Raw genomic sequence first — 22,005 nt, forward strand, 5'->3', positions numbered from 1 at the left:
AGCTTTAATAAGGCTTCTTTTATGAATGTGGGTGCCCTTGCATTTGGAGCATAAATATTCAGAATTGAGAGTTCATCTTGGTAGATTTTTCCTTTGATGAGTATGAAGTATCCTTCCTTATCTGTTTTGATAACTTTTGGTTGAAAATCGATTTTATTTGATATTAGAATGGCTACTCCAGTTTGTTTCTTGGGACCATTTGCTTGGAAAATTGTTTTCTAACCTTTTACTCTGAGATAGTGTCTGTCTTTGTCACTGAGGTGCATTTCCTGTATGCAGCAAACTACTGGGTCCTCTTTACGTATCCATTCTGTTAGTCTATTTTTTTTTTAAATTGGGGAATTGAGTCCATTGATGTTTAGAGCTATTAAGGAAAAGTGATTATTTCTTCCTGTTATTTTTGTTACTAGAGGTGGAATTATGTTTGTATAGTTATCTTCTTTTGCGTATGTTGAAAGATTACTTTCTTGCTTTTTGTAGGTTGTAGTTTCCCTCCTTGTGATGGAATTTTCCATCTATTATCCTTTAGGGCTGGATTAGTGGAAAGATATTATGTAAATTTGCTTTTTTTCATGGAGTATCTTGGTTTCTCCATCTATAGTAATTGAGAGTTTTGCTGAGTATAGTAGTCTGGAGTGGCATTTGTGTTCTCTTAGGGTCTGTATGATGTCAGTCGAGGATCATCTGACTCTTATAGTCTCTGGTGAGAAGTCTGATGTAATTCTTGTAGGTCTGCCTTTCTATGTTACTTGACCTTTTCCCCTTACTGCTTTTAGTATTGTTTCTTTGTTTTTGTGCATTTGATGTTTTTATTATTATGTGGCGGGAGGAATTTCTTTTCTGGTCTAGTCTATTTGGAGTTTTGTAAGCTTTTTATATGTTCATGGGCATCTTGTTCTTTAGGTTAGGGAAGTTTTCCTCTATAATTTTGTTGAAGATATTTACTGGCCCTTTAAGTTGGGAATCTTCACTTTCCTTTATACCTATTATCCTTAGGTTTGGTCTTGTCATTGTGATCTGGATTTCCTAGATTTTTTGGGTTAGGAGCATTTTGCATTTTGCATTTTGAGTGTTGTGTCAATGTTTTCCATGGTATCTTCTGCACATGAGATTCTTTCTTCTATCTCTTGTATTCTGTTTATGATGCTTGGGTCTATGATTCCTGATCTTTTTCCGAGGTTTCCTGTCGTCAGGGTAGTCTCCCTTTGTGATTTCTTTATTGTTTCTATTTCCATTTTTAGACCATTTAGAAATGGTCTTTTTTCATTCCTTCCCATGTTTGTTTGTGTTTTCTTGTAATTCTTTAAATGATTTTTGTGTTTCCTCTTTAAGGACTTCTACCTGTTTATCTGTATTCTCCTGCATTCCTTTAAGGGAGTTATTTATGTCCTTCTTAAATTCCTCCATTATCAACATAGAAGATTTTAACTCTCAATCTTGCTTTTTTGATGTCATGGGGTTTCCATGACTTGCTATGGTTAGAGAACTGGGTTCTGATGAAGCCAGGTAACCTTGGTTTCTGTTGCTTATGTTCCTGCACTTACCTTTCGTCATCTGGTTATCTCTAGTGCTAACCGCACTCAGTGTCTCTGACTGGAGCCTGTCTTTCCTTTTATCTTGGTTGTGTCAGAACTCCTTAGAGTCCAACTGCCTCTGTGATTGTGTGATTCTGAGATCCTGGGTGTAAGAGCTCCTGGGACTCAGGTTGCCTCTGGGATCCTGAAATCCTATAATCCTGGGCATGTTAGAGCCCCTCGGAGTCCAGGTCCTCAACTCCTCTGAGTTCAGGGGATCTCCTGCTGCTCTGAGTGCCGTTGTTCCTCTAGGATGGGACAGGATATGGTGTCTTCACTGGAACAGACCATCTAGGGGTCTGCTCCAACAAAAAGGACCAATTTAGGGATGGAGGGGGATTGGTATTTGGGAGGGCAGGGTTTTTGTGGGTCCCAAGTGCCTCAGGCTCCCAGCTGCTGCTCTGGGGGGATCGAGTTGTGGAGGAGGGTTTTCACCTGTTGTTTTGAGTACAGTGGTTTCTCTCGAATGGGTCAGGATATGGTGTCTTCACGGGAGCAGACCAGCTAGGAATCTGTATATACTTTTAAAAAACTTTATATCATGGAATGTTCTTTGTGTGTCAGCTATGACAGTCTTGCTGGGTACTGTAGTCTAGGTTGGTATTCATGGTCTTTTATACTTTGGAGTGCATTGCTTCAGGTTATACTGGCTTAAAGTTTCCACTGAAAAATCGGCTGTTACTGTGATTGGTTTTCCTGTATATGGGGCTTATGTTTCTTTTCTGGAAGCTTTTAATATTCTTTCGTTGTTTTGTATTTTGCTGTTTTGACTATGATATGTTGTGGGAATTTTCTTTTCTGGTCTTGTCTATGAGGTGTTCTGTGTGTTCCTTGTAACTGTATGGGTGTGTCTTCCTTAAGTTTGCAGAAGTTTTCTTCCATGTTATTGTTAAAGATCTGGTCTCGGCCATTGATTTGGACACTTCTACACTTATTCCAATAGTTCTAAGGTTTTTGTTTGTTAGTTTGTTTTTGTGTTTGCCTTTATTATGTTCCACATCCTTTCCTTTTACTTTTTTCCATGTTCTTTGCTTAGATCATCTAATTTTAAAATTGATAATCTGCCTTTTGCTTGATATGTGAACACTGGGTCTTCTTGCCAGCACCAGGACCACTTGATGACAATGTACAGAGGTTTCATGGTATAGCTGCAGGGCAGAAGGGCTGTGGCACATGATCAGGGGCAGGAAGCTCAGACCCTGGACCTGCTGCAGCCCAGGATGACAATAGGTCAGCATGTATATAGCTGAGCATGCTCTGGGCAGGGCAGATACTCTGTGTCAGGAAGGGCAGTTTGGATTCTGCTGTTATAAGTCTGTAAGATATAAAACGAGGTTATGATGAGATATCTTTATTCTTTTTTTATATATATAGCTACTATAATACTAATTTCTGTCTGAATAAAGCAGTGGTGAATATCATAAGTTTTAGTGTGTTTTGCTACTTTCCTTTGTTTCTTCTTTAAAAATTTATTTAATGTTTGTGAAATTTTCAGTCTTCCTTCTTTTATTTCTAGCTTAATTTTATGTTCCAAAAGATAGCCTAGTATTCTTTCAATCTTACAAAGAAGTATAGAGCAGTGTTTCTCAGCCTATGGGTTGTGACCCCTTTAAGGATCCCAAATCAAATATTTTGCATATTAGATATTTACATTATTATACAATAACAGAATTGCAGTTATGAAGTAGCAGTGAAAGTAATTTTATGGTTCGGGTCACCACAACATGAGGAACTGTATTAAAGGTTGCAGCATTAGGAAAAGTGAGAACCATTCCTATAGAGACTTACATTGTAGTTTAATATGTTTTAGTCAAGGATTCCATGCTTTCTATGGGGCAGCACAGTGGGTCTGCTTCAAAACTTTTCCAATCTAGTCATTTAGTCGTTCCCTGGTGTGCAGCAGAACTGACAACTCTGATATCTTCCTGCTGTTTTTTTTTTTCCCCCTCTGGATCTTACTCTTGCTTCTCTCTGTTTTCTCCCTCCATTATTTTTATTTAAAAAAATAGTTTCTATACAATGTATTTTGATCTACCTTTTCCCTAACCTCCATTATCCCAGCCCCTCCCTACCTTCCTGGCCATCCGACTTCATGTTCTCTTTTTCTAAAAACAAGAAAAACAAAACTTAAATAAGCAAACTCAGTAAGACAAAAAGTAACAAAAAATATAAAACTGTCTCTTTCTCCCCTCTACCTCCACACACACTTAAAACACGGAGTCTGTTTTGTGTTGGCCAAGTATTTCTGGGCATGGGACTCCTGTAAAGCAGGAGCAGGTACAAGAAAGGCTTGCTACCAAGAATCCTGTTTAGGGTTTGATAAAGCCCTAAATAAAATAAGGCTCCTGGCTGTCACGCATGAAAATTGAACTTGTTGGTCAGTTTCCCACATAGGTGTGTCTGTGATTGTCTGTCCCAGGGTTTGGTCTCAATTTGGATACACCTTCTAGTGTATCTAATCATGTACAGTTTCTTCCCACATTTATTCCCACATTTGCTCATTCAAGTTTCTAAGTGAAAAGGAAAGACTAAAAACAAGAAAACTATCAGGAACTAGCTCCCCTAAACATTTTTTGGTGTTTCTGAACTCTGGACAGTACAGAATTGCAGATAAACACAGAGGCATTCTGACTTCCAACCAGGAAAGAGCTTGCTACCAGAACAAGAAGCAGAATTGCTGGTTTTTGGAATTATGTGCCCAAACTGCCTGCCTGATTTTTTTTTTCTTCTCTTCATCCTTAGTTTAGGGTGAGTTTATCCTTAGAAGCAGTACACAAAATATTTTTGTCGTCAGTTTTGTCTTTTTTGTTTTGTTTTGTATTTTTGTCACAATATTTTCTACTTGGGATTTTCTTTTATGTTCTTTAGATCCACTGGCTAATCTTGACTGTGTTGTTCACATGTTTTAAAATTCCACAGTTTCTGCCTGTGTTCTGTGTTGTGTTTTTATTCTAATCTTGTGGAATAGCATTCTTTGATTTGACTCCTTTTTTATTTAGTTATATTTTATAGCATAATATATAATTCGCCTGGAGAATGTTCAATATAAATTTGAAAAGAATCTGTATTTGAAAAGAATTCTATTTTTGGGCAGATCATTTTCCAAGGTATCTCTTTGGTCTCATTGTTACGTGATGCTGTTCAAAGAGTTGGGAATATAATGTTGATCTAGAGAAATCAGCTACCCCTCTCCCTCCATGGCCAAGGTCATTGGTTAAATTCACTGCACCATAGGTGCATGTGAGCATGTATGTAAGCATGTATGTAAGCATGTAACATGTATGTAAGCAAATAAAGCAGCAATTTCTTAATGCAGTTCAATTCTAAATTTTCTTCATTTGCCTAGTGTTCTAGTCTATCATTAAAAGAATACTGATATCTCCTACTGTTATACAGTCTCTTGGCTTTTTTCATTTGTCAATTTTACTGTTTTGAGTCATGATTATGTTTCTTTCAAATATAATAGTGTTTGACAGGTGGATCTCTTCTTAGTTCAAAATTAGCCTATCCTGTATAGTGAGTTCTAGGCTATCCAAGCTACATAGTGAAACCCTATCTTAAAAAATAAAATAATATAAAATTGTCTGTTTTCATTTCTTTAGCTTTTATTTTCCTGATAGAGTGTTATTCATGCATATTATTTTGCTTTCATTTCACCATGTTTCCGGTTCTCCTCATCTTATATTGACTTTATTTATTTTTTTTAGTATCTTTTTCTTTGTATGCCAAATTTTGTTATTACTTACTTCTTTTATTTTTCTTTTTTTTCAATTAGATGTGAGTTTTAAATCCTTTTCTCTTTTATAAGTTTCTTAAAAACTTAATAGTGTATTTTAATCATATTCTCCTTTCCCCAACTACACGCAGATCTACTCCCTCTTGTGTCCTACTTTCCTCCCTTAAACCTATGACACACACTTTGTGTGGCTTATATACTCTTGGATGTGTGCCCATCCACAGGAGCATGGGCAACCCACAAGGCACCACACCCTTAAAGATGACTGACTCTTCCTCTCTGACTAGCTATCAACCACCAGTTGTTCCTTAGCTTGGATTGAGACTTCCTGTCTTCCTGGATTGTGACTTCCTGTCTACCTGGATTGTGACTTCCTGTCTACCTCTCTATACATGCTGATATTTTGTCTGGGCCACAGTACTTCTTTCAGGAAGGAGAGGTTGTGGCTGTAGGTTTTTGTTGCAGGGCTGTTGTCTCAACACCACCGCTTGGAGCCGAGCCTAGTTACAGAAGATGGCCAGTTCAGACTCTGTCTTCCATTACTAGGAGTCCTCACTAGGGTCACTCTCTAGGTTTCAGGAACCTAGTGCAACTGGAGTATACTAGGTTTTTACATTGCTCCCTAAATGCCCACCTATTCCAGACATCTCTCCCTGTACTCTCTATCTTCATCCCTACCTCCCTGACCTGATCCTTCCTGTTCCCATCCCCATCTTCCCCTAGTCTATCCACAAAATCTGTTCTATTTCTCCTTTCCAGGGAGATCTGTACATCCACCCTAGACGTCTCTCTCTAACTTCTCTTTGTTGGTAAGTTATGGTGTAATTGTCCTTTACTTAGCAGCTTATATCCACTTAAAGATGAGTACATATCATGGTTGTTTTTCTGGATCTGGGTTATCTCGTTCAGGATTTTTTTTCTCTAGTTCCAACCATTTGCCTACAAATTTCATAACACCATTTTTTTCCCTAACTGATGAATAATACTCCACTGTGTAAATGTACCGCATTTTCTTAATCCATTCTTTAGTTGAGGAACATCAAGGTTGTTTCCAGCTATTATGAATGAAGCTGCAGTGAACATAGTGGAGCAAGTGTCCTTGTGGTAGGATGGGACATCTTTTGGGTATATGCCCAGGAGTGGTATAGCTGGGTCTTGACGTAGATTGATTTCCAGTTTTCTGACGAACTTCCCTATTGATTTCCAAAGTGGCTGTACAAGTTTGCACTCGCACTAGCAATGAAGGAGTGTTTCCCTTGCTCCATATCCTTTCTAGCATGAGCTGTAGCTTGTGTTTTTTTTTTTTTCCTTTTATTGGATATTTTCTTTATTTACATTTCAAATGTTATCCCTTTTCCAGATCTCCACTCTGGAAACCCCCTATGCCATTCCCCCTCCCCCTGCCTCTATGAGGGTGCTCTGCCACCAACCTACAAACTCCTGCCTTCCCTCCTTGGCATTCCCCTACACTGGGACATCGAACCCCCTCAAGCCCAAGGGCTGCTCCTTCCACTGATGTCTAACAAGACCTTCCTCTGCCACATATGTGGCCGGAGCCGTGGGTCCCTCCATGTGTACTCTTTGGTTGGTGGTCCAGTCCCTGAGAGCTCTGGGGGATCTGGCTGATTGATACTGTTGCTCCCTCCATGGGGTTACAAACCCCCTCAGCTCCTTCAGTCCCTTCTCCAACTCCTCAGTCCATCGATTGGCTGTGAGCATCAGACTGTCAGGCTCTGGCAGAGCCTCTCAGGAGACAGCCATATTAAGCTCCTGTCGGCAAGTACTTCCCAACATTCTGAATAGTGTCTGGGTTTGGCGACTGTATATGGGATGGATCCCCAGGTGGGGCAGTTTCTGGATGGCCTTTCCCTCAGTCTTTGCTTCCCACTTTGTCTCCATATTTCCTCCTGTGAGTATTTTATTCCCCATTCTAAGAAGCACTGAAGCATCTACACTTTGGTCTTCTTTCTTCTTGAGCTTCCTGTGGTCTGTGAATTGTATCTTTGTTATTCTGAGCTTTTGGGCTAATATCCACTTAATCAGTGAGTGCATAGCATATATGTTCTTTTGTGACTGGGTTACCTCACTCAGGATGAAATTTGATGTAGCAATTCTGACAGATATAAAGTGGAATCTCAAAGTGGTTTCAATTTGGATTTCTGTAATGGCTAAGGCTGTTAGACATCTCTTTAAGTGTTTCTCAGCCATTTGAGATTCTCTGTTGAGAATTTTCTGTTTAGATATGTACTCCCCTTTAAAAAATTGCATTATTTGATTTGTTTAGGTCTAATTTTTTGAGTTCTTTATATATTTGGATATTAGTCCTCTATTAGATGTGGAGTTGGTGAAAAATCTTTTCCCACTCTGTAGGCTACTCTTTTGTCCCATTGATGATATCCTTTGCCTTATGAAGCATTTCAGTTTCATGAAGTGCCATTTATTTATTCATTTTTGAACTTAGAGCTTGCTGTATTTGTGTTCTGTTCAGGTGTTATCTTCTTTGCTGATTCATTCAAGGCTATTCCTTACATTCTCTTTTTCTCAGATTCAATGTGTCTGGTTTAATGTTGAGGTCTTTGATCTACTTCTAATTGGGTTTTATGCAGGGTGATAAGTATGGATCTATATGCATTCTTCTACATGCAAACATCCAGTTAGATTAACACCATTTCTTGAAAATGCTTTCTTTTTTTCCAGTGTGTATTTTTGGCTTCTTTATAAAAATTCAGGTGTCCATAGGTGTGTGGATTTATGTCTTGATTCTTTGATTCCATTCCATAGATGAACCTTTTGTTTTAATGCTAATACCATGGAGGTTTTATTACTATTGCTTTGTAGCACATCTTGAAATCAGGGATGGTGATACCTCTAGAAGTTCATTCATTGTTTTTGCTATTCTGTGCTTTTTATTTTTTCCATATGAAATTGAATATTGTCCCTTCAATTGTGTAAAACATTGTGTTGGAATTTTGATAAGGATTGCATTAAATCTGAAGATTGCTTTTTATCAGATCGCCACTTTTACTGTGTTAATTTTACTGGTTTGTGAGGATGGAAGCTGCTTCTATTTTCTGATATTCTCAATTTTTTTTCTTCAAAGACTTGACGTTTTTATTATGTAAGTCTTTCACTTGCTTGGTTAGAATTACCCCAAGACATTTCATATAGTTTTTGGTTATTGTCGAGGATGTTGTTTTCCTGATTTCTTTCTTGGTCTGTCATTTATATATAGGAGGGTTACTTACTGATTTTTCTTTTCTTTTTTTCTTTTTCTTTTTTCTTTTTTTTGAGTCAATCTTGTAGCCAGTGACATTGCGAAAGGTATTTATCAGCTGTAGGGGATTCCCTGATAGAATTTTTGAGGTTGCTTATAGATACTATCATATCATCCGCAAATATAGATACTTTGTTTTCTCCCTTTTCAATCTGTATCTTCTTGATCTCCTTTATTTGTCTTCTTGCTCTAGCAAAATCTGCAGATACTATATTAAATAGATATGGAGAGAGTGGACAGTCTTATTCTGATGTTAGTGGATTTGCTTTGAGTTTTTCTCATTTATTTGATGTTGGCTATAGAATTGTTGTAAGCTGCCTTTATTTTGTTTAAATATGCTTCTCATATCCTTAATCTCTCCAAGACTTTTATCATGAAGGAATGTTGGATTTTGTCAAAGGCTTTTTCAACATCTATGAGACAATCATATGATTTTTATCTTTGTGTTTGGTGTAATACTTTTATAGATTTTCATATGTTGAACCGTCCCTGCATCTCTGGGATGAAGCCTACTACCTGATCATCATGGTAGATGATCTTCTGGATCTGTTCTTAGATGTAGTTTGTGAGTATTTTGTTGAGTATTTTGGCATTTATATTTATGATTGAGCTTGTTCTGTAATTCTCTTTCTGTGTTGAATCTGTGTGGTTTGGCTGATGACTGTGGCCTCATAAAATGGATTTGGCAATGTTCTTTCTGTATCTACTTTGTGGGATAATTTTAGTTCTGTTGGTATTAGCTCTTCCTTGTAAGTCTGGTAGAATTCTAATTCTAACTCTAATTAAGTCTAAGTCTAAGTCTAAAAGTCTAATTCTAATTCTAATTCTAATTCTAGTTCTGCGCTAAAACTCTGTGGCCCCTGGCTTTTTTTGGTTGGGAGACTTTTTTTTGGTTGGGAGACTTTTAATGACTGCTGTTTTTCTTAGAGGTTATAGGTCTATTTATAATTATCTGATCTTCTTTAACTTCAAGAAAATTATCCATTCCTTTTAGATTTTCCAATTTTGTGAATACAGATTTCTAAAAGTATGACCTAATGATTCTCTAGATTTCTTTAGTATCTGTTGTTATGTCCCCCTTTTCATTTCTGATTTTGTTAATTTGGTTAATATTTGTTAATTTGATATTTTCTCTCTTTGTTTTGGTTAGTTTGGATAAGGGTTTGTCTATTTCGCTGAGTTTCTCAAAAGAACCAACTCTTTGTTTAGTTGATTCTTTGTATTGTTCTCTTTGCTTTTATTTTATTGACTTCAGCCCTGAGTTTGATTATTCCCTGTCATCTACTCTACTCAGTGTGCGTGCTTCTTTTTGTTCTAGAGGTTTCAGGTGTGCTGTCAAGCTGCTAGTGTGAGATTTCTTCACCTTTTTTTTTTTTTTAAAATGTTGGCACTTAGTGCTATGAAATTTCCTAGTGCTATGAAATTTCCTCTTAGCATTGCTGTCATTGTGTCCCATAAGTTTGGGTATGTTGTGCATTCATTTTCTTTGAAACCTAGGAAGACTTTATTTTCTTTATTTCTATCTTTTCCCGATAGTTACTGAGTAGAGAATTGTTTACTTTCCATTAATTTGTAGGCCTTCTGTTGTTTCTGTTGTTCGTGAAGTCCAGCTTTCATCCATGGTCGTCTAACAGGATGCTGGGGATTATTTCAATTTTATTATTATCTGTTGAGTCTTGCTTTGTGACTGAGTATGTGGTCAATTTTGGAGAAAGTTCTGGGAGGTGCATGAGAATCAGGTATATTCTTTTGTGTTTGGGTGAAATGTTCTGTAGATATCTTATGTGTTCATTTGCTTCATAACATTTTTAGCTTCAGTATTTCTTTGTTTAGTTTTGTGTGGATGACCTGTCTGTTGGTAAGGGTCAGGTATTTCAAGTCTCCCACTATCAATTCGTAAGGGTTGATGTGTGATTTAAGCTTTAATAATATTTCTTTTACAAACACTGATGCCCTTGTGTTCATGGTGTAGATGTTAAGAATTGAAACATGCCCTTTCTTGGTGTATTTTTACTTAGATGAATATGCAGTGTCCTTCCACATCTCTTGATTAATTTTGTCTTTGATATTAGAATAGCTGCAACTGGTTAGCTTGCTTCTCAGGTGCATTTACTTCAGAAATCTTTTTCCAATCTTTAATGTCAAGTAATGTGTATCTCAGATGTTGAGGTGTGTTTCTTGTATGCAGTAAAAGGATGGATTGAGTTTTACCATCTATTCTATTATCATGTGTCTTTTTATTGGGAAATTGAGTCCAATGAGATTGAAAGATATAAATGACCAATGGTTGTTACTACCTGTTATTTTGATGATGGTTCTCTCTCCCCATCCTCTCTCCCTCCCTCCCTCCCTCCCTCCCCCTCCCCCCCTCTCTTTGTGTGTGTGTGTGTGTGTGTATGTATGTGTGTGTAGCTTCTCATTGGGTTTTTCCCCACCCTCTCTCCCTCCCTCCCTCCCTCCCTCCCTCCCTCCCTCCCTCCCTCCCTCTCCCCCCTCTCTTTGTGTGTGTGTGTGTATGTATGTGTGTGTAGCTTCTCATTGGGTTTTGCTAGTGTGAAATTATTTTTTTTCTATGTTTTCTTGAATGTAGTTAACTTCCTTGAGTTGGAGAAGTTTTCTCTAGTACCTTCTGTATTGCTGGATTTGTGGATTGATACTGTTTAAATTTGATTTTACCATGGAATATTTTGTTTTCTCCACCTATGTAATTGAAGTTTTGCAGGGTATGTAGTCTGAGGTTGCATCTGTGGTCTCTTAGAGTCTGCAGGACATCTATCCAAGTCCTTCGGCTTTAGAGTCTGTTGAGAAGTTTGATGTAATTCTAATAGGTCTGCCTCTCTATATTTCTTTGCCTTTTCCTCTTGCAGAATTTATTATTTTTTTCTTTGTTCTGTATGTTTAATGTTTTGATTATTATGTTGTGGGGAGAGGGGGGTGACAAGGACTTTCTTTTCTAGTCTAATCTATTTGGTATTCTGTAAGTTTCTTTTTTTTTTTTTAAAAAATATTTATTTATTTATTTTATTGATGAGTACACTGTAGCTGTCTTCAGACACACCAGAAGAGGGCATCCAATCTCATTACAGATGGTTGTGAGCCACCATGTGGTTGCTGGGATTTGAACTCAGGACCTCTGGAAGAGCAGTCAGTGCTCTTAACCGCTGAGCCATCTTTCCAGCCCATTCTGTAAGTTTCTTGTACCTTTATAGGCATGTTCTTTTTTTTAGATTAGAAAAAATTTCTTGTATGATTTTGTTAAAAATATTTGCTGAGATAATCATATGGTTTTTTTCTTTAAGTTTGTTTATATAGTGGATTACATTGATGGATTTCCGAATATTGAACCATCCCTGCATTCCTGGTATAAAACCTACTTGATCATGATGGATGATTGTTTTGATGTGGTCTTGGATTCGGTTTGCTAGAATTTTATTGAGTATTTTTGCATCGATGTTCATAAGGGAGATTGGTCTGAAGTTCTCTTTCTTTGTTGGGTCCTTGTGGAGTTTGGGAATGAGTGTAATTGTAGCTTCATAGAACGAATTGGGTAGTGTTCCTTCTGTCTCTATTTTGTGGAATAGTTTGAAGAGAATTGGTATTAGGTCTTCCTTGAAGGTCTGATAGAATTCAGCACTAAAACCATCTGGTCCTGGGCTTTTTTTAGTGGGGAGACTTTTAATGACTGCTGCTATTTCCTGAGGGGTTATGGGACTATTTAGATGGTTTATCTGCTCCTGGTTTAATTTTGGTACCTGGTATCTGTCTAGGAAATTGTCCATTCATAGCAGCCTTATTTATAATAGCCAGGAGCTGGAAAGAACCCAGATGTCCTTCAACTGAGGAATGGATTAAAAAAATGTGGTATATTTACACAATGGAGTATTACTCAGCTATTAAAAACAATGAATTTGAGAGGTTCCTAGGTAAATGGATGGAACTAGAAATTATCATACTGAGTGAGGTAAGCCAATCACAAAAGAACACACATGGTATTCACTCACTGATTATTGGATATTAGCCCAGAACCTTAAAATGCCCAAGATGCAACTCACAGGCCACATGAAGTCCATAAAGAATGAAGACCAAGTGGGGGTGATTCGGTCCTTCTTAGAAGGAGCAACAAAATACTCAAGGGAGCAAATATGGAGACAAAGCGAGGGACAAAAACTGAAGGAGGGGCCGTCTGAAGACCTTTCCACCTGAGTATCCATCCCATGTGCAGTCACCAAAGGTAGATGCTGATGTGGAAGTCAGGAAGTGCATGCTGATAAGAGCCTGATATGGATGTCTCCTCAGAGGTCTTCAAGAGTCTGACATATTCAGAGGCAGATGCTCACAACTAGCCATTGAAGTGATCATGGGGTTCTCAATGGAGGAGTTAGAGTGAAGACTGAAGGAGCTGAAAGGATTTGTGGCCCCATGAGGAGAGCAACAATACCAACCAACCACAGCTCCCAGGGTCTAAACCACCAGCCTGGGAGCACTTATGGAGGGATCCAGGGCCTTAGCTGAATATATAAGAGTGGAGGGCCCTGCTGGGCACAGGTGGAAGATGAGATCCTTGACCTCATGAAGGCTGGACGCCCCAGGGGGTGGGAGTTTTGAGGGTGGGGAGGTGGGAGTGGGGGGGTAGATAGAGGTTACATCCACAAAGAAGAAGGAGGAGGTGTGAGGGGATTGGGGGTTCCTGGGTGGGTGGGGGATGGGGTAAGGGGACAACATATGAAATGTAAATAAAACATCCAATAAAAAAATTAAAAAAAAAATATTTGCTGAGGCTTTGAGCTGGGATTCTTTTCCCTCTTCTATTCCAATTATGCTTAGATTTTTTTTAACAAGAAAGGTTTATTTATCTATTATGTATATAGTATTCTACCTATATGTATGTCTGTATGCTAGAAGAGGGCATCAGATCCCAGTACAAATGGTTATGAGCTACCTTGTGGTTGCTGGGGATTGAACTCAGGACCTGTGGATGAGCAGCCAGTACTCTTAACCTCTGAGCCATCTCTCCAGCCCTCCCTCGCCGATTTTTTTTATAGTGTCCCAGATTTCTTGCATGTTTTGTGTCAGAAGTATTTTAGATTTTACTTTTATTATTTCTAACTGATTCATCTATTTCTTTTATACTATCTTTAATACCTGAGGTTCTCTCTTCCACCTCATGTATTCTGTTGGTGATGGCTATGTCATATATTTTTTGTTCACTTAACTAGTTTTTTCATTTTCAGAATTTCCTCAGTTTTGTTTTCTTTATTCCTCGTATTTCCTTTTTCAGGTCTTGAATATTTGTTTCCTTCACTTTTACCCCCTCTTGGATTTCTTAGCTTTTAAAAGGGATTTATTCATTTACTCTTTAAGGATCTTCATGATCTTCATGTAGTTGGTTTTAAGGTTTTATGCTTCAGCTTATTCAGGGCTTGCTGTAGTAGGCTAGTTGGACTCTGATGGTAACATATTTCTCTAGTTATTGTTGATTATGTCTGGTGTTTGATCATCTGAGTTTGGGGTGATTATAGGTCTAGGTGTTGATTTCTGAGTTTGTTTTTGCTGGATGGTTGTTATGTTCCTAAATTTCTCTTTCCTCTCTAGTCTTCTGGCTGAATGGTATATGGTTGAGTATAGTATCTCCACAAGAATTGGAGACTGGGACACTGTTAGGTGTGGGGATGGGGGGGGGGGCCACTGAGAGTGTGGGAAGAGTCAACAGGTAGGTGGCCTACCTTGAGTTCTCCTGCCTGGCAGTGGCCTCTGGTCCTAAGGTGTTTCTGCTAGAGTTGGGGGCTGAGATATTGTGACAAGGAGGGAAGAAGAGGTTGGAGGGAGTCTGGGCAGGCACTGAGAGAGTGAGGACAATCCAGAGGTGGGCAGCCTACCTGGAGTTCTGTTGCCTGTGTGACCTTGGATTTTGGATGCTGTTTTCTAATCTAGTCTATTAGCCAGTGTCTTTATGGAGGGGAATTGAGATAAGTAATATTCAGTTATTAATTAGGAATATACATTAATTCCTGTCATTTTGTTGATTTTTTTTGGAGGTAGAACTGTTTTTCAGTTCTCTTTTGAGAACTGCTTGCATTGTTTGTTTTCTGTGCCTCTTCATGTGTTTATCTTTGTCCTCAGCTTGAAGCCTTTCTATTAGGATCCTGTAGACGTGCCTTCGTAATCATAGACTCCTTTACCCTCATGAGAGTAGTTTTGCTGGGTATAATTCTCTTAGTTGATATTGGTGGTCTTATGTTTGCTTATAGCTAAAACAATGTGAATGTTATGCCCAGTTCTTGGGAACCCCAGAACAACACCGGGAATTGAGAGTCCGATGCAAGAACAAAGAAAATCTTTATTATATGAGTCTGACTCGGATTGCAAGCCTTTCCCACTCCACAGGTTAGGAATGTGATGCTCATTTCCAGGGGCTTGGAATGTATACATAAGCTGGGATCCTCGAACTTTGGGGTTATGTGTCTGGAGAGGTGATAAGGGATTGCCATCCTTTAAACATGATTAAGTTTGTTCAGACAGTGGGGCAGACCGTGCAGCTGGAGAGGGACTTTCCTGACCTGTGAAAAGGAACTTACTGCGATATCAGAAGCTAGTGTATTTTTACAAACTGGTCACAGCTGTCTGGGAACACTTAATTTCTGCTCTACCATAGTCCAAGAGTGGGCTTTCTATCATTTTAAGGATATTGGTCCCTGCTTCCTTCAAGGACAGGAGCCATGTGCACCAGAGAAGTGTTGGTTGTCAATCAAAAAAAGTCTGAGTTTCAGGTATGCTGCCTTTTGTCTGTTCCCAAGGCTGGCATCTCCCCTGCCCCCTGGGGTGGGGGGGTCCTTCATGGGGAAGGGAGTGTTACCATGAAGGGGGAAAGGGGAATTGCAATATTCTAGCACCAGGCTGGGCCCTCTTTGCCCTCTCCAAAGGCCAGAGGCATCTATGAAGGAGTGCTAACTTCTCTGGCCCCTTGCAGCTCCAGGGAAGTGCAGAGGCAGACTTCCTGTGCTATTTAGTTAGCACATATAGATTAGATTAGAACACACACACACACACACACACACACACATTTAGATACTTTCACTAATCCTTAAGTTTTTCATGTGGATTTATATGTTGTTGTGTTTTTCTAGGTGCATTTGTAAGAAACTATTAGTTTTATAAGTTTAGGAATATGTTTTGTCTTTACTTTGCCATTGAAATATTTTTTTTTAAAAAAAGATACTTTATGACTATTTCTTCAAAGTATTTAAAAATGAACACTTTTAGGTTCACAGAGAAATTGAGAGGGTGATCTACCCATAGATAGTAGTCAATAGATACTGTTCATATAAATGCATAAATCTGTGGATAACAGTTCTATATGTTATTGTTGATACAAGTGCCGAGGCTCCATGTATCATTCACAGTGAATAGTTTCCTTTACAGTTCATTCTTGGTGTGGTGTATTTTTTTTTAAAGAATTTATTTATTTGTGTTTTTATTTGATGTGTTATTAGTGTTTTGCTTGCATTTATGTATGTGCATGCCCGGTGCCTGTGGAGATCTGAAGATCTTCAGATGCCCTGGAACTGGAGTTAGGGATTGCTGTAAGCTACCATATAGGAGCTGGGAATTGAATTTGGGAACTCTGCAAGATCAGTAAGTGTTCTTAGACATGGCCTAAGCCATTGTTTTAGCTCCCATGTTGTGGTTTTTGTGCATTTTGACTTTTTTGGCTAGCAGTAAGGGTGGTGAGAAGTTATGACTGAAAACTACAGGGCTTTAGGGTAAAAGAGAAGCACAGGTGATTCAGGCTTCAGTCAGGGATCAGTGCCTGTGCGGACTGCTGGGTATTTGTGTTTGGACCATGTTTACTCAGAATAGTGATTGTGACAACTTTTGCTAAGTGTTATGGAGTGAACATTTTCTATCCTATATCAAAGTTGGCATTTGGAAGACTACAGACTTGGAGTAGGGAAAATGGAAGAGCATAAAAACTAATGGAAAAGATTTGAATTTCCTATAAAAGTGCAGAGATTCCTTATGCATGGCAAATAGTGTTATCTTTCTCATTTGTATTCCACCTTCGTGACTGAGTCAAAAGAACTCTCCGAATGTCATAACTCTGTTACCTAATACTTGTTTGAGTTGTGTCCAGCGACAGAGCTCACCTGTGGCACCACAAAAGTGATTCAACCTATTTTTTTCTGATTTTACTTGTTCTTCCTTCCTTGTACTCTAACAAGGTGTTTGGAAATTTTGCAGATACAGTGTTGGAGAAAGAATAGCCCAGGAATAAAGCCAGAGTGTATGTTTGATGTGCTTACAGGTAGATGGAAGTGGGAAGTACGTGCTTAATGGAAGCATAGAAAATATCTATAATAAAATACAGATTTTATGTTTACCTAAAATAAATCTCTGGTAAGTGTTCAGGAACCTTGAAAACTACCTTTATTTTATTTAAATATGCTGATATTTCCTTTAGTATGGATTCCAACTGTTGTAGTAAAAATTATTTGGGATTTTCTACCTCACCTTTGATCATTTAGGTCCCAAATAAGAGAGACAAAACCTTTATACTTGTAATTAATCTTATAACACTAGAACTGGGCAGATAGCAACCCTCTGTGCTATTTTGTCTACGTCCGTGCCAATAACTCTGAGATATAACTTGCTCTGTTTCTCCTGGACTGTTTTACTCCAACTGGGCAGCCCTCATAACCCATGTTCTCACCATACTCCTATGGCGTCTTCTTCCTTTTTCATCTTTCCTCCTCCAGGGTTTCTGCCTCAGACCCCAAGCCTGGGAACTGAAGCTCTGCCTACTTCTCTTCTGCCTAGCTACAGGCCATAGGCACCTTCATTCAACCAGTAGTTTTAAATTAAAGAGCAAGGTTACATAGCATCATTTGGTGTACAATGAGGATCTCCTTGTCCTTGAAGCAACCAGAGCCAATATTTAGCATTTCAATACATAGCAACAAACCAAACTTCAAAATCCGACTTTTTATGTGTGTGTACTTGTGCCAGTGACATAGTGTTCTGCTGAGTTGTCAATTGGTGAAGATTGCTGGCTTCCTCCCAGTCAAGATCAAGGTTATTCTAATAAGTTCCTGTACTTTTTTTTATATAGTTGGGAATGATCCTCTTGCCTTTGCATGTGAGGTAGTCTGGGGAATTACTCGTTTTAAAACAAGTTTGTTAGTACATTTGGCTTTTATGATTACAATTTTTTTCTCTCGTATGGCTCTGGTAGAGGGATCGTTGCTTACTTTCTTGTTTATGTGACTTAGTATGCTCAAGTTGGTTTAACCATTGCTGAATTACAGTTTACTGTAGGAGCTAGAGATATGTTCAGAAGTTAAGAGCATTTTCTGCTCTTGCAGAGGACTTGAGCTTAATTTTTAGTACACAGGTCTGGTGGCTCACAACCACCTATAACTCCAGTTGTAGGGATACTCATTACCTCTGGTTTTAGCAAGCCCCCGAATGTTCATAAAACCCATACACAGACATACATGTATATACATAATTAAAAATACAAAAGTAAATTATCTCTACCACGTACTATACTGACTTGTCATTTAAGATATTATTTTATAACTTTAAACGAAATCTACTCAGAACGTGTTTTGCTCAATTTCAATATTGAAAATATTAGATTAGGAACAAGAAAAACACTATTTGATAAGAAGTATATGTCTAACATGGTATGTCTTTCTTTCAGTATTTTATTCATTCCTTTCAGTGTAATGAAAGGTTTCCCCTTAGTTCTCCCCCCTACTCTACCATTTTTGTTTTCCAACTTCAGAAATGTATTGATTTTTTCACATTAGAAACACAAGTACAGATCTCTCCGTCGCCATGGCCGCCGACATCAGCCAGTGGGCCGGGCCGCTATGCCTGCAGGGGGTCGACAAGCCGCCCCTGCACCCCCTGTGGGTCGACTAAGCTGGGGTGACGGTGGACCAGCTGGGCAAAGTGCTAACGCCCACCCAGGTTATGAACAGGCCCAGCAGCATTTCATGGGACGGCCTTGATCCTGGGAAACTCTACACCCTGGTCCTCACTGACCCGGATGCTCCCAGCAGGAAGGACCCCAAATTCAGGGAATGGCACCACTTCCTGGTGGTCAACATGAAAGGCAATGACATTAGCAGTGGCACTGTCCTCTCCGATTACGTGGGCTCCGGGCCTCCCAGTGGCACAGGTCTCCACCGCTATGTCTGGCTGGTGTACGAGCAGGCGCAGCCTCTGAGCTGCGACGAGCCCATCCTCAGCAGCAAGTCTGGAGACAACCGTGCCAAGTTCAAGGTGGAGTCCTTCCGCAAGAAGTACAACCTGGGCGCCCCGGTGGCCGGCACATGTTACCTAGCAGAGTGGGACGACTACGTGCCCAAACTGTACGAGCAGCTGGAAGGGAAGTAGGGGCGCTGTGGAGGCCAGCAGTCCTGGGCCCCCCGCAGTATCAAGTTGTGTGAAGCATGCTGTTTCTCCCCTGTCCTTCCATCCCTCTCCTAGGGAGTTCTCAGCTGTGCTAGGATAGAGGTTTAGGGTGTCTTCCCACTACCCGTCATTATGACGGTTCTGCATAGTCAGTCACATCCCAGTTTATGTTTGATTGAATTTAGGTTCCACCTGGGGAGGTGCCTGGTGTTCTGATGGAGTTATTCTATCATTGATTTAAAAAGAGCAACTCTGAAAAATAAAACATTCTGCCAGGATCAGGTCCACAGAGGAGAGCCTGGGCTAGTGTTGTCTGTGAGTGGTTAACAAGGAGACTTGGTCCAGAACCAGGCACGGTGGCATCTTTAGAGGTGGGCTTTTAGGGACCTGTCCCCCGACTCAGACAACCCAAGTCTCCCATCTCAGCTGAGCCCTGACTGTCCAGGTCAGGTGGCTGCATAGGTATCAGTGTCCCTTTAAAGAACAATGCTGCTGTGGAGAGAGACCCTGTTAAGCCCCTTGCTTCTTAGTGGGGTAAGCAAAAGTCACTGGAGCTGCTGGGTGTGTTAATTCTCATCATCAAATACAAATAAAAGGCGTTGCATTCAGAAAAAAAAAAGAAACACAAGTACAAAGAAAGCTCAAGAATAGACTTGGAAGTCATACATGTTAGACAAATGTTCTCTATGAATGTTTATTTTGCATATATGAGGTATTACGAGTAATACATCAGATCCTCAGAAGATAACCTTTTATTTGTTTCTATTTAAACCAGTTTTTAACCTAACCAGGAACTTTCTGATAATGAAAAAAAAAAAAAAAAGCAGGTTTACCTTAAAAGCTGTTGGAGAATGTGCTCTTTTTATTTGTGTGTGTACATGCATATGAGCTAATGTTCATATCTACAGTTGATCATTTTTTTATTTATTGATTTCTTTCTGTAAGGAATTTATTTCTTCTTAACCAGAATTATCACCTTGTCAATGAATGCAACGCAGAGTCCAATGCTTTATACTGAAGGATTTTTGTCTGTTCACATTTATTTTTATCACACATATAATATATACTCATATAAATGAAGCAAATAAATCCTAAGTATCTATTTTTACATATTTGATAAATATACTGAATATTTAAAACCAGCCTATTGTTTAAAAGCAATGTAGAACTTTTCTTTTGGAACATTTTTGGTTTTTTTCTACATGGGTTACTGGGTTTCAAGAGGTCAGTGATATTTGAAGATACCTATCTTCCCAATAATCTTTTACCAAAAATACTTATTTATATCCTTCCAAATAAGTTGTAGTTGTAGACCATGGTCTGGAGGGTACCTGTTGGATTTTCAGTTTCCTGAGTTCCTGGATAAGGAATTGCACAGGGACACATACATAGTAGTGATATTAATAGAAACGGAGACAACCACCTGTAACTGTCGCTCCAGGAAGTCCAATATCCCCCTCTGTCCTCCAGAGGTGTCTACACATATGTGATATGCACACAAAAGACATACAGAAATACAATATACACATATATAAAAATAAAACTGTTTATAAAATTCTCTACCTTTATCAGACAATACTTAATGAAATTAGCATATATGATAAAACTTAGTGCATTTGAACTGTCATGGAAACATAATTTTTAATGCAATGAAGGCACCCTCAGAGGACTTCATTAGTACTGAGTTTTGGTGTTCTAGCTGAGAGTACTTGACCAAACAAGTATTCTGATATAATCAGAATATATAACCATGTGAAAAACCAGATGAAGAATAATTTTGTACTTTAATAGAAAAAAGAATATGTATTAAACATGTGCTGTTTCAGAACTTCAGCATTTGAAAGTCTGTTCCAAACACTTTTTGTAGTAATGTACTTTAACCCGTTTTCCATGAACTAAATAAATGGCTGTGTGCACTTGTATTTTAAAAAGGAATTTCAATAAAGACCATTATTGAGTAGGGAGTACATGTGCAGTGGGTAGGAAGGTGGCTTTGTATTGTTAATGTAAAGTAAGACCCATGTGAATGAAAATGTTAGAAAAATTTGGATAGTAAACATCAATCTTACAACTACACAGTAGCGACAGCTTTCATTTGTATGTATGTACTCAGTGTGTTACATAATATGTTAGGTACTACAGACTCTTTTGCACAGTGTTCACTCCAGTTTCCAGAGTGATTCTGTTGAAACGAGTATCACTGTGTTTATTTTGAATGTGAGATTTACTTGGCTGTATCTCAAATAATAGAAATGTACCCCAGATAACTTTACTCATAAGGGTCATTTTTGATCGTTTTCTAGCAGTTTAACTAACTGTCAAACTCATGTAAGATTTTCAAAAAGGAGTAATATTATTTAAAATAAATTAAGCGGAGTGTGCCTTTACTGTCTAGGTTTATAAGGGAACAGTTAGCTTACTTTGCTAGCTTGCTTGCCATCATCTACCTTTGTAGGAAAACAGTACATCTAGATCTTGGCACACTGTAGTATTTGGATCTGAGGGAGGGAAAAGCATTCCACCTTGTCCCAGTCTTCACTTTTAAGGTGCTTGTTAGAACTTGCTATACTTGCCTGACCTGTGTGGGAGACTGTAGAAGTCTTCTCTGGTGGATGTCTTTCTTTCGGTTTACTTGAGAGGCCTGCCAGATTCTGCCCATGGAGAACAGAGTGTCAGGTGTCAGACAATTGGGGGAAATAACAGATTTGCTTGAATCAATTTCTCACTTGTCTTGTGTTTTTACTTCTATCATTTTATTGTGGTATTGGGTTATATTATTATATAATGAAGTGAGACAGCCTTTACTTTCCTTTGTGTATAACATTTAGTTTTTTTTAAGCAGTTTACAAATTAGCAGGTTTTATTTTTTTCCAATGCTATCTTTTTTATTAGTAACTTTTAAAAAAAATGTTAATCAAAGGCTTTATAAAGTTTGGTAATGCTCAATAACAAGATGCCCATACAATCAGAAGTGTAACCCAATACCCAACCTAGATATACCA

General features: G+C 38.7%; 1 protein-coding gene and 1 pseudogene across 1 annotated transcript in view; both read left to right on the top strand.

Moving 5' to 3' along the window:
- Positions 1–22,005, top strand: part of Spidr (scaffold protein involved in DNA repair) — a 270,432-nt gene that overhangs the window by 45,814 nt on the left and 202,613 nt on the right. The gene's annotated exons all lie outside the window — the stretch shown is intronic.
- Positions 18,422–18,985, top strand: LOC114630170 (annotated as a pseudogene).

The sequence above is a fragment of the Grammomys surdaster genome, unplaced genomic scaffold, assembly GCF_004785775.1.
Source record: "Grammomys surdaster isolate TR1022 unplaced genomic scaffold, NIH_TR_1.0 331, whole genome shotgun sequence".
NCBI classification, from domain to species: domain Eukaryota; kingdom Metazoa; phylum Chordata; class Mammalia; order Rodentia; family Muridae; genus Grammomys; species Grammomys surdaster.